Genomic DNA, 18,582 nt, shown 5'->3' on the forward strand with positions numbered 1-18,582 from the left:
TATGAAGGTAAAAAGCATGGTCAGTCATGGCTTTCCTTTTTCCTTCATCTGGGTTTAGACCCCTTCAGCAGCAGGCTGCATGTTCTCCCTTCATGTATGGAAGCCCACTCCTCTACCCATGCCCCAGATAGAGTCAGAACCCCTCTGCATGACTAGCAAGCTGGGAAAAAACAATTGGACACTTGGAAAGATCCCTCCCAAAGGGATCACTTTAATAGGGGGACAGAGGGCAAACACCTCACCATGGTCCTGAATTCCTGGGGGTGGAATAGGCGACTGACCAGAAAAAGAGCCTTGGAAACTCTCCAGTCTGTGTTCTCAGCATGCGGTGTGTCTGACCAGAGAAGGACACGAGAGTAGGGGAGGTTTTCTGATGAACAGTACAACCCCTGAAGCAACAGGGGGGGAAAAGTCAGTGGGAGCTGAGAAGTCCAGAGCACATGCTCTGAGATCCTCAGAGGAAAAGTCTGCGAGATTAATGAGAGAAGAAGAGTTAGCTAGATAAATAAATATACGAGAGACATGTAGAGATAAGTAAGTGACATGGAGGACAAATTCGGGAGATTAGAAATATCTGTCATCAGAGTGGAAATAGCAACGAAGGACAGAGACATGAAAGAAGAATTTCTGTCACAGATGACATCGCATTCTTTCATACTTTTGGAGCTTTCTCTATAAATGTGGCTTCTCGTAGACTCACAAGCTTCTCTATTTGAACTACTGCTCCTTTTACCTTGATAAGCTTTGTTGAAGACTGGCTAATTTCAGGGTTTCCTGAAGTTTCCCATTTGTGACAGTCTTCTGAAGAGTGTGTTGTGAACACAGACTTCAGGGCCTTTCTTCCAAAGTCCTGGATTTGAATTTGGGAGGGGAAGGGTGGGGAGAAGGACCTGGGAATTTCATCTTTTCAACCATCAGAAGCTATTTTAGGATCACCTCAGTTTGAGAAACTGGTATATACTGTGACCTTTTCAAACATTTCATTTCGAGGGCAATTTAATACTTTTATTGTTTTTTTTTTGTTGTTGTTAATTCAAGAAGTTTTGGTTTTGTCTTATTTTTTCCCTCAGGGTTTTGTTTCCCTTACATTCTTAAGATAAATCCTCGGTTTATTGGTAGTTTTCTCTATTTGCTAAGTAACCGAAGCTTTTAAAACATACACTTTTTCCTTGTCCAAATTCTATGGTATTTGATAAGCAGTATTTACGTACTGATTATAACTGCAAGTTGACTGTTTTTGTTAACCAAAGCAACAGTTAAATTTTTTCCCACGTGGTTTTTGTTTCCCCTCTAATTTCTTTTTTTTTTTTTTTTTAATTCAGTGCCAGTAAAGACCTGAAGTGTGCTAACCAACTAGAAAACATAAGGTCAACCTTGACATGTAATCAAAATTGTGAAGTTGTTAGTATGGGTGTATAAATTTGGAGACCAAGCTGATATTGCTCAATAGAGGAAAACAGAATTAAATATTAGAATACATCATCATTTTAGAGTGGAGTTTCTCAGCCTTGACACTAATGACAATTGAGACCAGGGAATTCTTGGTGCGGGGGGGAGAGGCCCTATGATTATAGGACGTTTAAGTGTACCCCTGACCTCCATCCCCAGGTGCTGGTTTCAGCATGCCTACCCCCATGCATTGGAGGCCACCAAAATTATCATCTGGGAGGTAAAATCACCCCAGCTGACAACCAGAGTTAGAGAAAGTGACTTCCATCCTTGCTCAAGGATGAGTCGGGTAACCTGCAGGTCTCAAAACCATCCCTTTGATCCCTTTCAAAAATCCTTTCTCCAGCAGAGATTCACTCCCCTGGGCTTTGGAGAGGAGACTAGAGAAAGGAGCTCGCTTTAAAGAGCACACAGTAATGTGCTTTAATCAATTTATTGATTCTTTTTTCTGTCCGGCAGAACTCCCAGCCTCATTGCTCTTCCTCCTTGGCAACAGTTTCCTAAGCCAATTACCAACCAAAGCCAGCGAGGCAGTGCCTGTCAGACAGTTATACAGCAGGTCCTCCATACATGTTAATAGCCCATTCCACAGTATTTATTCTACATCACCGAACGGGGGCTGTTCTAATCTCTCTTTGTAGTCAATAAATTGAAGCTTGGGAGATTAAATAAATAGCCCAAAGTTATGTATGTACTTCAGAAGTGGTGAACTGGAAATAGGACCTCAGGGTGGCCCGATCCCCATGTGAGGGCTTGGATTTCTTAGTTAGGATGGAGGCCGGTTAACCAAGTCTTATTTCTTATAAAATAGCCCATAAAGCTTGTAAAACTACACTGCCTGGCAAAGTTAAGACTATCAAACAACAAATTGCCAATGAGGGGTATTTTTCCAAATATCCGTTTTCTTGGTGTCCTGTTCTTTTCCATTATATTTATGTTTTGTTTTATGAGAATAAGAAAGATAAGAAAACAGGAGTGTCACGAGATGCATGGATGGCTCAGTCGCTTAAGTGTAGAACTCAATTTTGGCTCAGGTTGTGTTCGCAGGGTCCTGAGATTGAGCCCCACATTGGGGACGGGGCGGTGGGACGGTCCACTCTCAGCAAGAAGTCTGGTTATGATTTTTTTCCCTCTGCCTCTCCCCCTACATGCCCTGCCTCAAATAAATAAATAAATCTTAAAAAAAAAAAAAAAGAAAATAGGAGAGTCAGAAAACATTCATGCCATTTGATCCACTCAATCTATTCTAATGAAACTCAAGTAAATCCATTTTGCAATAAAATATTTATGGTAGTGTTATGTATAACGAACAGCAAAACCTTCAGAAAAATACAAATGTTCAAGATAAGGTAAAGGGTTACTAATTATGATTATGATTAACAGATTATTAAAAATATTTAAAAATGTGATTATAAAGCTATTTTATAAGCTTTTTAAAAGATAATATGTTAATCATAAAAATAAAGTACTACAAGGTACAAATCTTTTTTGTGACTGACCCTTTAAGTCATTTAACTGATTTTTACTGTGAATGCTCTTTGCTTATTAGCCCATTATCTGCCAGATAGGTTGCAAACATTTTATCCCTCTTTGTCATGTTTTTTTTCAACTTTGTTCATGATTTCTTTTCACAAAGAAGCTAATGTTTCTATAGTTACATTTTATTCTTTATTGAAAGGATTTGGTCTTATGCTTCAAAAATGCTTCCCCATTTCAAAATGATATATATTCTCCGAAGCTGTACCCTAGTGTTTTTATGTTTTTGTATTTGAATGCTTAAAATTTTTATAATCTGGAATTTATTTTGGAGAAAGAATTCAAACTCACTCAAGAATTGATTGAATCTTCTTTTCTTTTCCAACCGGTTAATAAATTGTCCCAACTCGATTTAGTAAGCCGTTTCTCACATCCCCATTGACTTAAAATTATGTAGTTTTTGTTGACAGAGGAACATACTCACCATGATCCCATATGAAAAGAGTTGAATGAAACAAAATTGTAACAGATAGAACGAGCCCCCTATCTCAGGCAAATGTATTTATCAAAAAAAATTTGGAAGGGATTATCTAACACCAGTTTTTGGAGAGCATTTTTTCCTTTAATACTTTTATGTATTTTCTCAAATCCCTACCATGCATTATGCCATTTTATAAATGGGAAAAACATACATCAATTTAAACTACCAAGCTCTTGCCTGAAGTGAGGCAAGGGGCCGATCAATTCAGCTTAGTTTCCTCAGAATTATCTTCCTTGCTTTCACTGTATTGTTCAAAGTTCTCTGAATTCTGGCAACATAACTAGTTAATTTCCTGCTATATTGTGCTTCCATATCTCAAATTCATCACCCCATAAAGCTTTCACACAGTGGGGATAAATGTGAGTTTTCTCAAGTGAATAATTACAGTGCATCTTCAGTGAAAAAGTAAAATCTTACGAGTGCAATGGAGTCATGCACAGACACAGACACAGACACACTCCTGCTGTTTCATGGCTTTCTTCTTTCTTTTGCTTCTGGTTCTTCTTTCTTTTGCTTCTGGTTACAATAGATTATGGAAATGCTTAGGTCCTTTTTTTTTTTAGTGCTTTGAGAAATCAACTGCTCTCAAGGTAAATGCCACTCTTCACAATTTACAATGAGATTCTGTACAGCAGTGAAATAAAGTAACTAGATCTGCTGCTTATGGATATGTTCTATGAATATGTGCATATATGCTCATATATTTACAATAAGCTTCATAAATGTAACTTACGCAATATATAAAACAGAAATTTATGCAAAATAAGCCAGTTACTGAATTTACCGTATTATCTTTATTATTTCACCATTTTAAAAATATAAAAACCTTTATAAAGGTTAGAGGGATAGTGCAGAATGATAACTGTCCAATCGGGCCGGTGGTCAACTCAGCTGGGGAGTACGGGAGATACAGTGGGGAGACACCTCCAGAGATAGAGGAATCAGGAGAACCTTGACTGCATGAGACAGCTGAATCTGTGTGGAGATGAGGGAAGACTAGGGAGAGTCCAAGTGCTTCCAGATTGCCAGAGGATGGTTCTACCATCCCCAAGACCCAGGATGTCGCAGAAGGCTGATTATCCTTTCTATTCTTTCCCCTTCATTCTGTGACCAGTAGGGCCGACCTCTAAGGACAGCCCAGTTGGAATCCCTCGCCCCTTGGCTTGTAGCTGGGCTTGGCCCTTGGGCAGCCCCAGCAGAGACCAGAGGGTGGGAGGAGAGTGTGGTGAGGGCATTTGTTTGCCTGCTCCCCACCCTGCTGGCCTACAGGCCCTTCCCTGCTGCTTTCTCTGGGGCCCCCCTGGTCCTGCAGAATGATGGTTGCCCGATGGTGCCCATGCTGGGATGCATCACCTCCCCACCCCCTTATTTTTCTTCAACTGTGCTCACATCTAGAAATTGGCTACTTGATTAAACTGTCCTTAGTTACCCGTTTTGAATGAGTTATCTGTTACCTACAGGTCTTCTGACTCATAGAAGGATATGACAGATGTGTTAGTTCCCTGTGGCTGCTATAACAAATGACCACAAATTGAGTGGCTTAAAGAACTCATATTTATTCTCTTGCAGTTCTGAAGGTCAGAAGTCTAACATAGGAGGCTACGGCTGTAATTCCTTCAGGAGGCTCTAGAAGAGAATCCATTTCTTAACAGCTTCCAGCCTCTAGGGGCTGCCCCATTCCCCGGCATGTGACTCTGCCTCACTCTAGCCTCTGCGTCTGCTCTCACCTCTTGTCTGGCTTTAATTCTCCTACCCCGCTCTCATCAGGACCTTTGTGACTATGTCTAACCCACTCCAACAATCCAGGACCATCTCTCCATCTCATGATCTTCAGTGAGTCACATCTGCAAAACCCCTGTTGCCATGGAGGGTAAAATTCACAGGTTCTAGGAGGATTAAGATGTGGGCATCTTTTGGAAACCCATTTTTTGGCCTATGATACCAGATTTCTCAGGAAAGATGGTACATGTGATTTTAGATATAAGATGTTGGTGGCAATTGGAGGGGATTGGAGGGATACAGAGTGGGCTGTTGGGTATCTGGGTCTGGAGGTCAGTTTAGTTTTTAAGATCATAACCCATTCCTACATTGAAACCAATGTAAAGTCAAGCATAACTCATCCTCCCACATTTGGTTTTGCTAAGTTTTGTGAGGGAAGCAATCCATATTCCAATACCACTTACTAAGATGGTCTTAAAGATAGCCCTGTTTCTCCTTGGGCCTGCCTTTTCTATCTGACTGATTTAAACCCTCTCCATTTTATAGTCTTGTCATTTCAGGCAATAGTCAAGCAAACCCAAAGTGAATTACAGCACAATTCAAATCCAATGACCTCACATGCCGGTGGTTGCTTTTAAGACTTGCACTTGCTGAATTGACTTCACTATGTTGTTTGGGGCCATTGAGAGTAAAGATAGGCTGTTAAAAGCTAAGTCTAGCTGGATTTGGAAATCTAAGTGTTTTTAGATCATAGCAATAACTTTTATAGGCTTAGATTCTAAATTAGGTCACGTATCACTTCAACCTTTTATTATGTAGGTGTCCTTGAACTTATATTTTGTTTGCCTCATTTTTCCTTTTCATGACACAGTGATGGGGTCATTTACAGGCTGTTGTCAGATTAAAGATGGTAAAGATTCGGAAGCCTGCTAACAGTCCTTGCACACAGAAAGCACATGAAAATGTTAGTTCCTTGGTTATTTTGTCACCCGACCCTCCGGGATCAAAATAGCGTGCCAGTAGCAAAATACTCATTCTTGGTAAAATTCAAATCAGTGATTGCTTATTGGACCCAAACACTTCGTACCATCGGTCACTGAGGCAGATACAAGAATGAATGAGGTTTTCAGTCAAATGATAAAAGCAGGAGAGAACAGAAATAATCCTAATAGAGGCAATAAGTCTAATAAATGTCTTTACCCAGAGCAATGGTAACAGTTTTAGACCAATCTCTCCAGCTTTCCCATCTGATATTTATTATTGTACACAACTGGCATCCTGGCAACAGCGGGCTGGAAGCAGGGGTGCAGTTTTTGGCTATGGGATGGAGGATGAGTGATCATCTGTGATCATGCCCTTTGTTAACACAGGGTTCTAGCCTGCTGAGCTCATCAGCCAGAGACCTACAGATTTGCTTTGGAAACTGGTATTAATTATAGCCCTGCAAAGAAAAGAATATTTATCAAAAGGAGAAAATCAATAATGATTAGTGGATTCCATAAAGGATTATTTCAAAATCCAATTCAATAAATAATTAATATCATCTGTGTGCAGACACTGTGCTTGGGTACGAGGGATATTGTGCAGTGAATAAGTCAGGGAAGAAACAGTCTTACCCTCAAGAAACTGGCAGTTTAGGGAAGGAGAAAAAAACTTGAGGATAGCTAAAGCAGAGGATGACAAGAGCCTTGGGGAAAAGCTACACTGTGGGGTCCGGTGGGTCAAAAAACAAGTCAAGCAGATGGGGCCCTTGAAATAGACTTTGAGGTATGACCCCGTGAATATGCTCCAAATATTACATTTGCCTTATAATTTATTTGTTCAATTCTGCTTATATCTTTTCTTGCTGTTCTGAAATTATTTAGAAACCAACCCAGTGGTACATTGCTACATTATCAGAACATGCAAACATAGAGTCAAATATGAAAGGCCCTTTCACTGTGTCTTCTATGTCAACTCCTTTCTCCAGAGATTAGTATATGTGTATTATTCCAGAACATTCTCTATGTGCTTGCATACATTTGTTTTTATGCAAATATTTGAAAAAAATTGACCTACACTGTGTATATCTCAAATATACCCAGTGTTACATATCAATTATATCTTGATAAGTCTGAAAAAACACACAGTGTGTAAGTGTTATGAGAGATTGAAAGAGTATACTTTATGATGTTGATTACTTCTAGTTGGCTAGGAGTCATTTTAATGATTCTTGTACTTTTCTCTATCTTCTACAATGAATTTATATTTTAAAAAATTAAAACATTATTGAAAACAAACCAAAAAACAGTCAGGGGGAGAAAAAGCGTTCTCTTTCTTCAACCATGGAATACAAGTTGTGGCTTCCTTTTAATGGACCAACTTGGGTCATTCATCCACCCCAAAACTAATTCGCAACAGAGGAGTGTGTGTTGCTGGTTCCTGAGCCATTCACTGTGGTACAGAGGATGGGGCCATAGTGGTTGTCTTCATATACTGAACGTGGAAATCCTACCACCCAAACAAGATGGTGTCTCCCCAGTGGTGGGATGGGTGTTTGGGAGACAATCATGGCTATTACTTCTCAAATCCTCCCTCAGTGTATTATGTCCTGGGTTTCATAGTGTCTGTCCCCCACCCCCAAATTCATGTCTGTCCAGAACCTATGAATGTGACCTTACTTGGAAATAGGTAGATATAACCAAGTTAAGATGAGGTTATACTGGATTAGGATGGACTCCATCCAATGAATGATGTCCTTATAAGAAGGAGGCTCAGAGACAGACTCACAAGGAGAAACCCATGTGACACCTAGAGGTAGAGATGGGCTCAAGAGGTCCAGAAGGCTTTCCAGAGGGGCTGGCCTACCCGTGCCATGCCAGTGAAGAGGATACGAAAGCAGGTGGCAGAAGAGAGCACATGTCAGGAACACAGGCAGTCACTCCCAGGGTGCACAGGCAGGGGTGTGGTTATATCACTTCAGCCACACACACACCAACGTCCTGGATAATAAGCTCCCCATGTGACCTTTCTAAAAGGAATTCCTTGCCCTTTGTGTTCTCACTAATATTTCTAGTAGATTTCCAAAGTCTCCATGATTTTTCAATAGCTCATCTAAATGTTCTTTTCTTATTTTAAGTAAGAAATTCTTCTACTGTGTAAAAAAACAAAAACAAAAAACGGTTTACTTCTCCTTTTACTATTTTTCTGGTAAGAGTAGTGACAGGTGTTATTGGTTCTTACATTGAACCTCTTGCCATCTTCTACCTCCAAGGCTGCCCTCCTAAGACAAACTGCCTTCACATTTCTCTTTCCATTATCTCACTTTGTTCTACTTTTTAGCAGAACACTGATATTGACTTTTGTTTCCCTTTTATTTATTTTTTTGTTTTTTATTGGTTCCTCTCTCCAGGACATAAGCTGTTTGAAGGCAGGGACCTTGGCTATCTGGTCTACTGCTACATCCCAGGTACAGAGAAGAGAAATTGGTCCATGGGCAGGTGCCAAAAAGTGTTTAACACACGAATTGGTGAAAACATGTGAGAGATACAGTGAAGAAGAAAGAAACGACATTTTCTCTACCTAAGAGGTAATTTGTCAACATTTTACTGCATGGAGTCACTGGATGAGGAAGTCAGCCTGCTCCACCCCTGGCACCCATCCCCATCTCTCTTTACACCCCACACTCAGAAAACTACAGAACAGGAAGTGGGATGGTGTCCTGGTAGAACATTGCATCTCAAGAGTTGTAGTTCATACGTGTAGGACATAAGACTACTGGTACTGCATATGTGATTTGTTGCTTTTCCTGTGTTCTGTTGTTTCAGGATCTGAAAGACAGTGATGTGCTTATAAATGATTAACACTCAGCTTTTTGGAGTGAGGGAATAATCCCTCATTTGTAACATTTGTCAGATTTTACTACTGCTACAGCCAATTTCAAGGTACCAACATGAATTCACTGAGTATGGAGTTGGGAAGATTTGTGCACAGTCTGGTCTCATAAACCTGCATGCCTCCTCCAGCACGTCAAAAGGACAGTACAGGCACTCCAGGGTCTCACAAAATTCCATCTGTCTTATATATTCATGGCGGTACGACTCTCCCTGTAGATATGGATGTGTTTTATAATTTAACCTGTTTCTGGCTGGACCTGCTTTCTCCCTGACCAGTGGAAGCACACGAGCAGAATCTTTGCTTTTCTGTTGTGGCACTTGCTAATAACAGCCAGGCTCTGTGTGGTTGTGAGGCAAGAATAGCTGCACTAAAAGGCTTTTTCTTCTCTCTCCACAAGCAGCAGAGATGCACAGAAGAACATAATGGCCATTTTCAGTGCCAAAAAGTAGAGTTCAGGTTTTCTGCATCTTCCAAACTCATAATGATGGGCCTGAATCTTGGGAGATTTTTTAGAGGAGAATAGTCCATAAACCACCAAGAAGCTGCTTTTCTGTAATAAGTGTGTAATTTCCTTGTAAACAGGGGAAAATAGACTTGAATATCATTATGCCCAGTTATGAATGTACCACAGGGTCTTAAGAACTGTAAGATGAAAAGCAAATAGAAAAAAAGACTTGAAGGAAATGCAGTCAAAATTAGCTGTTCTTGTCTTTGATAACGAAAATGTTTGCATTTTTTTCTTTCTCTTACTTTTAGTTTCCAAACTCATCATTAGCCATTGGGGAGATTAAAATCAAAACCACACTGAGATACAATCTTACACGAGTTAGAATGGCCAAAATTAACAAGACAGTAAACAACAAGTGTTGGAGAGGATGTGGAGAAAGGGGAACCCTTTTACACTGTTGGTGGGAATGCAAGTTGGTGCAGCCACTTTGGAAAACGGTGTGGAGATTCCTTAAGAAATTAAAAATAGAGCTACCCTATGACCCTGCAACTACACTACTGGGTATTTACCCCAAAGATACTGATGTAGTGAAAAGAAGGGCCATCTCTACTCCAATGTTCATAGCAGCAATGGCCACAGCCACCAAACTGTGGAAAGAGCAAAGATGCCCTTCAATGGATGAATGGATAAAGAAGATGTGGTCCATATGTACAATGGAATATTACACCTCCGTCAGAAAGGATGAATACCCAACTTCTGTATCAACATGGACGGGACTGGAAGAGATTATGCTGAGTGAAATAAGTCAAGCAGACAGAGTCAACTATCATATGGTTTCGCTTACTTGTGGAGCATAAGGAATAACATGGAGGACATGGGGAGATGGAGAGGAGAAGTGAGTTGGGGGAAATTGGAGGGGGAGACGAACCATGAGAGACTGTGGACTCTGAGAAACAAACTGAGGGTTTGGGATGGGAGAGGGGTGGGGGGATGGGTGAGCCCGATGGTGGGTATTAAGGAGGGCATGTATTGCATGGAGCACTGGGTGTGGTGCATAAAAAACGAATTTTGGAACACTGAAAATAAAATTAAAAAAAAAAAACAAGAAATTTGAGACACATCTCAAGCAATATCTAAAGAGACGGTCATTACTCTAAATATAGTTTTCAAGAAACAAGCAAGTTAAAAGTAAGTGGAGTTTCCAACTCAAGAAGTTGAAAAACAAAACAAAACAACAATAACAGAGCAAACTGGAGGAGATATAACAAGGGAATAATACAGAACTGGCATAAAATGACAACAACAATAGAACAACCGAAGGTTCACAGAATCAAAACTGGCTCTTTGACTCTTAATGTCACAAAACAAACTGAGGGTGGCTGGGGGGAGGGGTGTAGGGAGAGGGTGGTTGGGTTATGGACATTGGGGAGGGTATGTGCTATGGTGAGTGCTGTGAAGTGTGTAAACCTGACGATTCACAGACCTGTACCCCTGGGGCTAATAATACATTATATGTTTATAAAAAAATTAAAAAATTAAAAAAAAACTGGCTCTTTGATAAGATTATTAAAATAAACAAATCTTCAACAAGACTGATCCAGGGGGGAAATAATAGAGAAACAGAACATACAAATAATCAAAATAAAGAATACAAAAGAGTTAACAGTTTTAAAAATAATAAAAAGCCTATTGTGAGCATATATGCATTAAAAATGTGGAAGCCTAGTGGATGTTTTCCCAGGAAAAAAAAAAAAAGATATCAAATTAGGCCCAGAAGAAAGAGAACATGAATGCATCAGTAAGATTAAGATTAAGGATGCTGAAATTGTCATTAAAGATCTTACCTCTCCTCCAAACTCAATTCCAAATAGTTTCACAGATGAGTTCTACCAATCTTTCAAGGAACAGTAACTTTGTATCACACAAATTGTTCTAGAAAACAGAAGGAATTAGGCTACTCTTCCTTGGATGGTCCTCTGTAATCTTGATTCTAAAATTAGAGAAGGGGGTGACACCAGAAGGGGAACCCATGGACCCACTGCACTTATGAAGATAAGAGCAAAGCCTCAACTACAGAGCTTGCTATCCAAATCCAACAGTGCACTCAAAACCAATTCATCCTGATGAAGGAGGCTGGCTTGGGATGCAGGGATGTTTCGAATCAGACAAGGAATCAGTGTCATTCACCATATTCCTAGACACAAGGAGGAAAATCACACGATTATCTCCAAATGTGAGGAAAAAGTGTTCAGTAAGATGAGAGCCCTTGGAAACCTGCAAGAGAAAGGAATGCCCTCACTGGAGAAAGTTTATGTACTTACAGTCTATCATGGCAAACATGCTTCATGGCAAATTTTTGGCTACATTCTCTTTAAGTGTGTGAAAAAGGATGTCTTTTATCAATGCAAATGTTCACCATAAACCTGGAAATTCTGGCCCAAACTGAAGAAAGAGGAATAAGAGATTAGGAGGGGAAACATAAAGCTATCATTCTTTGAGGACCAATGTCTTCTTCATCTATTTAGAAAAGGAAAACAACAGACTCAAGAGATTAACTACTCGAATCAGAAAATCTCTGTAACTTACCAATATTAGCCCTAACCAACTAGAACGTAAAGTGAGAGTTAAAAAACCATTCACGAGAGCATAAAAACATTGATGAGTATTTCGGACTTAATGAAGAACACTGTAGAAAATTTCTGAGGCTTAGACTTCAGTAAAAGGGGAAGCAATCTAGTCAAATGGAGAGGGACTCCACATTCTCACAGAGGATAACTCAGAGTTGCAGAGATGTCGTTTCTCTCTAAGTGAACCTGTCGATTCAAGGCATTGCCAACCCAAATTGTAGGTGGTTTTCCCAGCATATACACCTATAGTGAAACATGTGCTTGAGTGATTAAAAGTACATGAATAGACATTGGGAGATGGAGAGGAGAAGTGAGTTGGGGGAAATCGGTGGGCGGGGGGAGACGAAGCATGAGAGACTGTAGACTCTGAGAAACAAACTGAGAGTTGTGGAGGGGGTGTTGGGTGGAGAGGTGAGCCTGGTGATGGGTATTAAGGAAGGCATGGATTGCATGGAGCACTGGGTGTGGTGCATAAACAATGAATCTTGGAACACTGAAAAAAAATTAAATTAAATTAATATTTTTTTAAAAGTACATGAATAGCCAAGGCCCACCAGCATTATCTGACTCAAACAGAAATCCCACAGAGCCATTTTCTTTCCTGGGAGCTTTCTGGCTCACTGTTGTCACTTTTAGAAACGGAATATAAAGGGTGGATCTTGCCCTATCACGTATTTATGTACATACAAAGTCAAAATAAGCACTTTTAAAAACCCAGTTTAGCATTTGTTTCTGAACAGATAAACATCCGCTGATAGATACCAACAGAGAGCTGAGAGGTGGGCTAGACATTGGTCCTAGATGTTTCTTCATTGCTGAGGCCCCAGGAAGCCCACACTTGCAGGCTCTAGGGGTCATCCCTACCCCTCCCCAGCCCTGCTCCCAACCTGCTTGCTGCCCTTCCCCGCTCCTCCTCCCCTTTCTGAGCTGGGCTGGATTTAGAGCTAAAATGGCCCCGTAGATGACTTAGAATCTCAGGGCTGTTTAAAGGACCACCTTGTCTGAGCAATCAATCAAAGAGGAAAAGAAAAGAAGTAACTCCGGTCCCGGCCCCCGGTCTTTGCCATTGTGTTTGTCACTTGTTCCAACCCCGATGTGACAGCTCTCTGTTAGGTGTGTTCTCAAGCACCACTGCTGCATTGAGGGCTTTTGTGGAAAGGAAGAAGGAGGCTAGAGTTAACACAGCACATTTCAAGCAGATCATTTGTTTTGTGAAGCCCCTTGCTCCCAGCACGAAGACAGAGAGCGGCTCACTGGTGTCCCATCACCTCCCTCCTCGCAGGCATTGCTGGAACTCCGGCTAGTGTGGACAGTCAGTTCCCCAGGGCTGCCAAAGAGAAGTACCACAAATGAGTGGCTCACACAATAGAAATTTTCTCTCTCCCAGTTCCAGAGACCAGAAGTCTGACATCAAGGTCAGAGCGGGCCAAACTCATCCTGAAACTTCAAGAGAGAAGCTGTGCCTGGCCTCTCTCTCAGCTACTGGCATTGCTGGCAATCCTTGGCATCTCTTGGCTTATAGATGCACCTGTCCTATCCCTGTCTCTCTTGTCACATTGCATTCTCCCTGCGTATCTGGGTTTCTTCTCCTCTTCTTATAAAGATCCCAGTCATCATGGTCTAAGGGCCCACCTTACTCTAGTATGACCTCTTCTTAACTGATTACATCTGCAACAAGCTTATTTCCAAACAAGCTCACCTTCTGAGATTTTGAGTAGATATGAATTTGAGGGGACGCTGTTCAGCCAAGGTGTGCTTGGTTGGCTTAATTTTGTATTACACTGACTTTGGCATTTTTTTCAACTATTAGGAATGCACCTAATTCTTTTTTTTTTTTTTTTTTTAGATTTGTCCAATTTTAGCTTTTATTTATTTTATTTTTATTTTTTATAATCATATAATATATTTTTATCCCCAGGGGTACAAGTCTGTGAATCACCAGGTTTACACACTTCACAGCACTCACCATAGCACATACCCTCCCCAATGTCCATAACCCCACCCCCCTAACCCACCTCCCCCCATCAACCCTCAGTTTGTTTTGTGAGATTAAGAGTCACTTATGGTTTGTCTCCCTCCCAACCCCATCTTGTTTCATTTACTCTTCTCCTACCCCCTTAACCCCCCATGTTGCATCTCCTCTCCCTCATATCAGGGAGATCATATGATAAGTTGTCTTTCTCCGATTGACTTATTTCGCTAAGCATGATACCCGATAGTTCCATCCACGTCATCGCAAATGGCAAGATTTCATTTCTTTTGATGGCTGCATAGTATTCCATTGTGTATATATACCACATCTTCTTTATCCATTCGTCTGTTGATGGACATCTAGGTTCTTTCCATAGTTTGGCTATTGTAGACATTGCTGCTATAAACATTCAGGTGCACGTGCCCCTTCGGATCACTACGTTTGTATCTTTAGGGTAAATACCCAGCAGTGCAATTGCTGGGTCATAGGGTAGTTCTATTTTCAACATTTTGAGGAACCTCCATGCTGTTTTCCAGAGTGGTTGCACCAGCTTGCAAGGAATGCACCTAATTCTTATGTCCCTCATTGCTTTCCCCATGAAACCATGGATAGTAAAATGAAGTTATCAGACATTTTTGCATGTTCTCATTCTGCAACATGCCAGAGATTGTGCTAATGAAGACATTGAGGGGTTCATACTCTGTGAGGGGAGCAAACGCATAAACAAACAAATCACACAGTAAGTTGAAATAGATACCCAAATGAGGGGCAGAGAGAAGAGTGCTTGACAAGACCAGAAAAAGCTGTCCTGAAGTGAACCTTGGCGAGAATGAGGTGGGGCTTGCAGTGAGGAAGGAGGGAAGGGAACTGGGGGGACAAGAGAACCAGCACATGCAAAGGCACAGAGACCTAAACAACATTCCTGTTGGAGGAGTTCCATGCATTTCAGGTTGACTGGGAGGGTCTGGTGTTACTGGGAGCAGTAAGCAATGAGTCTGGAAGGACCATCCCAGACTAGAGAGCAGCTGGGAGTAAAACTTTAGCTTGTAGGTGGTGTGGAGGGCTTGAAGCAAGGGAATAAAACAAAAGCACATGGATTTTTAGGAATGAACCTGGGAGCAACATGGAAGATAGATTGAAGGGGAAGAGACAAAGTTGGTACCTCAACGGAATGATGACTTATAATTCTCATGGTCTTAGAGAATGCATCAAGAGTCAAGGGACAGCAGTAGTGGGATTGTAGGGAGGTGAGGGAGAGAGAGGAGATTCAGTACAATTCTCAGTTTCCAGTGAATGCGAGACACGTATGTGCCATTGATCAGGGCAGGAAACAGTGGTTTTTGCAGAGAGTAGCTACCATAGGCAGTGACTTTCAACTTGAAGTTGGACGTGTATTCCTTGGTGTGGCAGGTGAACTGGGTTGCTTAGGCAGAGAGCCGGCTCCAGTAATTGGCATATAAAAGGAAATAAGAGGTTAAATATGCAGGTTTGGGGGCTATTGTGCCTTGGACATGGTCAGGAGTGTGCCCGGAGTGCACAGAATTAGGGCAGGGTTGTCGTGGAACCTCAGAGAACTGAACACATGCAGGAGAAAGTGGTGAGAGGTTTGAACGAAGTGCTCAAAACAGGGTAGGAGGACAGGAGACCGGGATGTGGCGGGAGGCGGTTCTTGGACCCAAAACTATGCACAGTGAAGTGTACTTTGGGCTCTGAGGCATGGACCGCACACACACAAATTATTTCTATCACAATGATTTCTAAGAACTTAGCTTTCTAAATCTATAAAATTAGTATTCTGATGCTGATTGTTAAATACATATATATATATAAATATATATGTATATATATTATGTGTACATATATAAATGTATATATATTTAAATGCAAAGAACAGTTAAAGGCATTTCAAAAACACTTTGAAGGTATTTTTGCTGAAAGAAATTTATGGCAGCAACTGCATCCCATAGATAAAGACAAGAGGAAATTAACTCAGAGTTCTGTCATAGCTCTCTAGATCAGCTCCACACTACTCTGCCACAAAGGTGTTTCTTAGGATGAATTTGATGGCTGGCAGGGAAAGGATCCCAGTGATGCCATACTGACAATTATAGGAATCACACACACACACACACACACACATACACACTTTTAAAATTAAAACCAGCCCATTATTAATTAGTTCACTATCATTTCTTTTCCTTCCTTCCTCCCTCCTTTCCCGCCTCCCTCCCTTCCTCTGTTCTTTCCTTCTTCCTTTAGCAGCGCCTGGTTTTGCACAGTGGGGGTTGGGAAATGGTGAGAGCTAGGAAGTAGTTCCACCCAATGCAGCTATTTACAGACAGCAATACCTAAGGATCAACAACAACAACAACAACAACAACAACAACAACTCTAGATATCTTTATGAAGATAAGATTGCTTTAAGAATAATGGAATGTGTTGATGTGACAACCACCTAGACTTCCTGCCTGTGCAAGCCTGAGATGCATCAAGAACCGATGCCTGAGCTCGGGTTCTGCAGCTCGGCTGTGCTGAGGGTGTGGTGGTTGCAGGGCCAGCCCGGTTAAGAGCACAGTTGTGTAGACCTGCGTCCTCTCTTCTGGGCTCCAGAATTCTCTCCTGTGGGGTCCAGCCTGCTCTGGCTCACTCTGTCCTGCAAGGATGTCTGACTTCTCTTTGTTGAGATGTCTGACCTCTTTCTGCTAAGCCTTGGCTACTTCTTATGCATCTGTCTAAACCTTTGCGGTCCAAATCTTGATTTGTTGGCATAAACCAAAGACTTGCAAATTCCAGGCAGTCTTAGTGAACTTAACTATAGATATATCACCTTTCTGCCTCTCACTGGAGACCACTGACGGCAACCTCTCTCAGCTTTAGTTTTGCTGTGGAGAAGGAGGGTGTAGCTAGGATTGAAGGGTGTAGCTAGGCTGCAGTGAAAACAATAGTAGCTATGACACTCCCTGCAAAACACCATTGCCCCCAAAGCCAACAGGCATTACTGCTTATTGACTGCTTGGTCAAGGCTGCACAGTTACCTCAGAAAACTCAGGTCTATTGGCCATGGCTTGAAGATGGCAGGTAGCTTCATCTTTAGGTAGTTTCTGAATTTATACTGATTTTATTCAATGGGTTTCCAAAGTCAGTTTTTATTATCTCACTCCTCTCATACACTTTTGCTACAGAGATCCATGTCCCTGCTCACCATGGCTAACTTTTTCCTCCATCACAGTCTGGGTTCCCTTGTACTGATCCCTGTTGGAACACCTGGACCCAGCTTCCAGAAGCACACGGGTAATTTGTTGCTCTTTTAAGGGTGATGTTTTGTAGCCACAATGGATCGTTTGCCTTGTTTCCTGTCAGCTGAGTCTGTGCATGCCACTCTCAGCTCAGTTTTTCCAAACTAATCATTGGGAAGAAGTAGCACCAGTGAGCTGAAACTAGCATGCTCTTGCCATCAAAATAATCAGAAACAACTAACCAGGAGTACCATGTTGTGGGACTATCCTAATTATACTTCTGATTCATACTACTCGTCAGTGTTGCTAGATGTTTTCTATGAAGCTCCAAACGTGCTTTTTTGTTTCAGGGCCTAGAACAATTATAGCTGACAAAATTTGCATATATACATCTAAGTCCCATATGTATACTTACATACATACATACATTGACATACATATGCATACACACTTAACTTTTCATTTCTTCCTTTTACATTTCGTTTTACTTTTTGCATTTCTCCAAGTGCTTATTGGCCGCTTGCATCTCTTGTTGAAGGATTTGGCTGGTTCAGGACAAGTGTGGCCTTCATCTGCAGAGACGTTATCTGAACTACTACTAACCAAAACTTGGACCAGAGAATCCTCAGGTCTTTGGAGGCTCTCAGTATTTATGGTTTCAGGACTTACTTCCGCTCACACTCAGAAATAATGCCAAGAAGGGAAACTTCGGAGCACCATGAGAGAAGGAAATAGGAGGACCCCACTTATTTGGGGGGTCTTGGAAGTCTCTGAGGAGAGATGTGAGCATAAGTAGAAGTGGCAGAATTGAAGTGTGGACATACAGGGGAGAAAAGGGGATGATAAAGAACGAAATAGGTCCAGTGACACCTGTTACACATGGAAAGGCAGTCTCCATTCAGACTGCTATGGTGAACACAGAGATGGTCGTGATGGGGTTTTGGAGTGAGAGAGAGATTTGGCTCATCTCCAAATACAGCGTGGGTAAGTGGGGAGTTACAGCCAAGGAGCAAGGTGAGGATTAGTGGATGGAAAATTACTAAGAGGACACATCAGGAGTAACGGGGATTCTGGCTAAACCCACCTACTGATTCTTGCTGAAGATGGGCCATAGTGACCAGATACCTATCACCTGGGGGCTGGTGGAGGATGAGGCTTCTGATCAGATATCCTGGTAGGTGATTCTGGTCAACCTCCCTAAGCAGTGTTCTTGTTAAAACTAGGTTTTACAAGGCAAT

The sequence above is a fragment of the Lontra canadensis genome, unplaced genomic scaffold (genome assembly GCF_010015895.1).
Source record: "Lontra canadensis isolate GAN:19392208 unplaced genomic scaffold, GSC_riverotter_1.0 scaffold13, whole genome shotgun sequence".
Lineage (NCBI taxonomy): Eukaryota > Metazoa > Chordata > Mammalia > Carnivora > Mustelidae > Lontra > Lontra canadensis.